We start from the raw sequence: 5,061 nt of genomic DNA, 5'->3' as shown, positions 1-5,061 counted from the left end.
CCGTAGCTTCCTTTTAAAAAAAACTTAAGCTCATTTAGTAACTTCCTGAGCCATATTGCATGACAGGTGCACGATGTTGCTGCTACAAACTCGGCTTCACACGTTGACAGAGTCACAATGGGTTGCTTCTTCGAGCTCCATGTGAACGCCGTATCTCCCATATAGAAAACGAAACCACTCGTACTCTTACGATCATCTATGTCTCCAGCCCAATCACTATCACTGTATCCAACTAGCTTGAAGTGCTCAGAAGGCGAATAAAACAGGCCATAGTCAATCGTACCTTTGATGTAGCGAAGTATCCTCTTGGCCGCCTTCAAGTGATTTATTGTAGGTGCTTCCATGTATCGACTTACTAGTCCAACTCCGTAGAGAATATCTGGCCTCGTGCAGGTTAGGTACCTCAAACTTCCAACCAAACTCTTGTATTGTGTTGGGTCCACCAAGTATCCTTCATCATCTTTTGACAATTTGAGATTGCAATCCACCGGTGTATTCATTGACTCGCAGTCATTCATCTTAAACTTCTTGGGCACCTCATTCGCATAACCTTCTTGGGATATGAATATTCCTTCTTTCTTTTGTTTTACCTCGATCCCAAGATAGTATGCCATAAGTCCAATGTCGGTCATCTCGAACTCCCGAACCATTGCTTTCTTGAACTCCTCAAACATTTTGGGATTACTACCAGTGAATATCAAGTCATCCACGTATAGGCACACAATCATAACATCTCCATCATTGCTAACTTTGGTGTAGAGGGCATGCTCATGGGGGCATTTCGTAAAGTCATTCTGCTGGAAATACTTATCTATCCTGCTATTCCATGCCCGAGGTGCTTGCTTCAACCCGTATAAGGCCTTTTTCAATTTTAGCATCTTATTCTCTTGGCCTTTCACGATGTATCCCAAAGGTTGTTCTATATAGACTTCTTCTTCTAAGTGGCCATTAAGGAACGCGGATTTGACATCCATTTGATAAATCTTCCAATTATGTTGAGCCGCAAGTGAGATTATCAATCTTATAGTTTCTAGACGAGCGACGGGAGCAAATACCTCGTCATAGTCTATGCCGGCTCGTTGACTATATCCCTTCGCCACCAACCTTGCCTTATATCTTTCAACTTCACCTTTGGAATTCTTCTTGGCCTTGTACACCCATTTTACACCAATAGCCTTATGTCCCTTTGGTAGTGTGGCAAGATCCCACATATTATTCTTCTCGATTGCTTGAATCTCTTCGTCCATAGCACGTTTCCACTTTTAGCTTTTTGCTGCATCTTCATAGCTTATTGGCTCACAATCGGCAAGAAGGCAGAACAATGATAGATCCTCAATAGGCTGTGTTACCTCGTACAACTCCTCAATGCTCCTTGTGTGATGTTGTAGCCTACTTGATTCTCCTCCTGATGTTGGTGTCACTTCATTAGGTGTAGTGGTTGGAGTATGTGGAGAGTGCGGAGATGGTGTACAAGAAGGTTCTTGAACTTCTAGATATTCTTAATTCTTTGCAGTACTCTCGAATGGATAAGGGAGAAAGTCGTAGTTCTCCTCTTCGGGAACATTCCAATCCCATGTTGCTTCTTCATCGAACACCACGTCTCGACTTGAGATTACTTTACCATTCTTGGGATTGTATAGCTTGTAACCCTTCGAACTTGAGTCATAACCCACGAATATGAGTTTCTCGCTTTTATTATCGAGCTTCGTCCTCTTCTGATCTAGCACATGAGCATATGCCACACTTTCGAACACTCGAAGGTGTGAGATGCCGGGCTTCCTTCCACTCCAAGCTTCAATGGGCGTTTTGTTCTTGACACTTCTAGTGGGCGAGCGATTTGATAGATAGATCACACAGTCCACTGCCTCAGCCCAAAACTCCTTAGGCATCCTTTTGCTCTTTAACATACTCCGGGCCATATCAAGAATGGTCCTATTTTTTCTTTCCGCAACACCATTTTGTTGAGGTGAATACGGAAGAGTTAGAGGACATCGTAACCCGTTGTTATCGCAAAATTTCTTGAATTCCTTGGATGTGAACTCTCCTCCACGATCGGATCTCAACGCCTTTATGGTGAGACCACTTTGATTCTCCACAAATGCTTTAAACTTCTTGAACATTCCAAAAGCTTCCGACTTCTCTTTTAGAAAATAGACCCATGTCTTTCGACTAAAATCATCAATGAATAGAATAAAATATCTATTTTTACCAAAAGACGGTGGGCTGATGGGTCCACACACATCCGTGTGAATAAGTTCTAGAGGTTTCTTCGCTCTACTAGAAGCTTCTGTTGGAAAACTGTTTCGGAAGTGCTTTCCTAGAAGGCATCCCTCACATATTTGATCCGGATGATTAATTGGAGGCAAACCCTTCACCATTCCTTTACTTGATAATAATTTTAACCCTCCAAAATTTAAGTGCCCGTATCTCATGTGTCAAAGCCAAGAATTGTCTTTGAAACATGCTTTTAAACATCTTGGAATGTCATGTTGAATATTTAGCATGAACATCCTATTCGTTGACATTGGCACCTTAGCAATCAAACCTCCTTTTTGGTCTCTCAGATAAAGACTACGATTTATCATGTGAATATCATAGCCTTTCTTTAAGAGTTGTCCAATACTCAGTATATTTGTCTTCATATTGGGTACATAATACACGTTAGAGATAAATTGATGCCTTCCATTTTTCAAGCGGATGAGGATCTTACCTTTGCCTTTAACCGGGACTTTTGAGGAATCTCCGAAGGTGATATTTCCACTTATTACCTCGTCTAACTGGACAAACATGCTTTTGTCACCACACATATGGTTGCTTGCACCCGTGTCGAGATACCACAAATTTGATTCTCCGTTGTCATCACCTTTGCATGCTAGTAACAAAGTGTTTTCCACGGCTTCGTTATCTTCTTGTGCAAAATTTACTCTTGCTTGCACGTAATTGTTTGACTTCTCGCATTTCGAAGCATAGTGGCCAAATTTATGACAATTATAGCATTTAATTTGAGAGCTGTCATACCTTGGCCTTATACTTGTATAGCCTCTCCCGCGACCTCTTGTCGAGTGAAAATCTTGGCTTCTTTCTTCATTTTTGTAACAACTATAGCCTCCACGTTTGAAATATCCTTGCCCTCGTCCTCGGCCACGTACTTGACCACGACCTCTTTGACTCGATTGATGAGTCTTTTCACTGCTCTCTTCCTTGAAAGACAGTTTTGCTTGTAAAGCTTGCTCCAATGGCTCCTTATTATTCTTATTGAACCTCTCATCATGGGCTTGTAGTGAACCCATGAGTTCATCGATAGTCATTGATTCTAGATCTTTAGATTCTTCGATGGCTACGACTATATAGTCGAATTTTGAATCTAATGATCTAAGAATCTTCTCAATGACTCTTACATCACTTAGAGTTTCACCATTCCTCTTTAATTGATTGACAATGACCAAGACTCTTGTAAAATAATCGGAAATTGATTCTGAGTCTTTCTTATTTAAGGATTCGAACTCACCTCGTAGTGTTTGTAGTCAAACCTTTTTCACCTTTTCAACTCCCTTGTGAGAATTCTCCAAGATCTCCCATGCTTTCTTGGCGGTGGTTGCACTTGCAATTTTCTCAAAAGCTCCATCATCTACACTTTGTTGGATGATGGAAAGAGCCTTTTGATCGTTCATCTTCATTAATTTTTTCTCCTTATCGAGAGGACCTTTTTCTGCAGGTTCCTCATAGCCTTCCTCCACAATCTCCCATAAGTCTTGTCCACCTAGGAAGGTCTTCATTTGGATGCTCCATCGATCATAATTATCCTTTGTGAGGCGAGGAAATGTGATGACATTGTTGGCCATCATCTTGTCGAACCAAGCTCTTGATATCAATTTGTTAGAAATAGGAGGTTATGTATATTATTTGTGGAAGAGAGGATTGATGATTTAGAAGTTTGATTGATCTTGAAGGCTTTGTTTATTACTTGATTTGCTTATTGAATTGCTTTGTTGCTTGATTACAAATGAGAGGTGAATCCATCTATTTATACTACACCATGGACTAGTCTAGAATACTTCATCATCTAATATCTAGATATTTCCTAAATATTCTCATGATAATTCTAGACTTAGATATTTTACAAGATTATTCTACACACTTTCACTACTACATATTACAAGAAGTTTCTACATAATGGGCTATAATCTTGATCCAAAATATTTGTATAATTGCATGCCCAAATCCAAAACAAATAGCCCACAATCAAGTTTAGTTTCCAACTGTATATCAGTATAATGTAAACTTTATAATTTGAGATATGTAGTTTCTGTAGATAGATTTGCGTTTTTGAGTTTGTTTAGAGTATGAAATCAATTAACGAGCCAACCCCCAAACCACTCATGATTGGTTATATTTATTATATGTATAATTAATTGTTAACTCAATTATTTTCTTATCAAATAATAATTGGTTTTGATTGGTTATTACATGATGATGGTCTACTTTGTGTAACGATAATGAGGATGATGATAAAATCAGACGGACTCCCAATGATTTCTCTCTAAAAAGGAGAATGTGATCTTACAACCAGCTACTTCTGACTCATTATCATACATTATACATGAATTTTTACTATCTCTATATCATAATTTGTGTTTTTACTGTTGTTAATTTGTACAAATTTTAGAGTTTAAGATTTTGTGAAAGTAGCAAACATTACTCAAAGTGTACCCTGTAAAAGTATTTTTGCATGTATTTGGCATTTTAATTTGTAAACTAGTGACAAGACATCATATTACTTTCAACAAAGAATAAGTGATTGGATACATTTGATAGAAATGATTGTTAATAGAGTTTTGGATAAATTTGTATTCGCTTGACCCATTGTTGTAATACATTTGGTTTGGAAGTGTTACCAAATAATACTTGTTATTGCCAAGAAGTTACTAAACATAAACATTGCTCGGTATGATTTAAGTGGAAATATAATAATTTGACAGTACTTGTGTCTTGTGATGAATACGGATTCTGCATTTGAGGCCTGCTGAAATACAGGCGTTCAAGGTTGTCTAGTCTAGAAAT

At 38.5% G+C, this 5,061-nt stretch overlaps 1 non-coding gene across 1 annotated transcript; it reads left to right on the top strand.

Annotated features, from left to right (window-relative positions):
* The first annotated feature begins 4,496 nt into the window (after positions 1-4,496).
* Positions 4,497-4,585, top strand: LOC139873774 (small nucleolar RNA R12). Its single transcript, XR_011767496.1, has one exon. It is a non-coding gene; the product is annotated as a small nucleolar RNA R12 (small nucleolar RNA).
* The last annotated feature ends 476 nt before the right edge of the window (positions 4,586-5,061 follow it).

The sequence above is a fragment of the Rutidosis leptorrhynchoides genome, chromosome 10, assembly GCF_046630445.1.
Source record: "Rutidosis leptorrhynchoides isolate AG116_Rl617_1_P2 chromosome 10, CSIRO_AGI_Rlap_v1, whole genome shotgun sequence".
NCBI classification, from domain to species: Eukaryota; Viridiplantae; Streptophyta; class Magnoliopsida; order Asterales; family Asteraceae; genus Rutidosis; species Rutidosis leptorrhynchoides.
The sequence above is the reverse complement of the archived record's forward strand: the minus strand, read 5'-3'. Positions and strand labels throughout refer to the sequence as shown.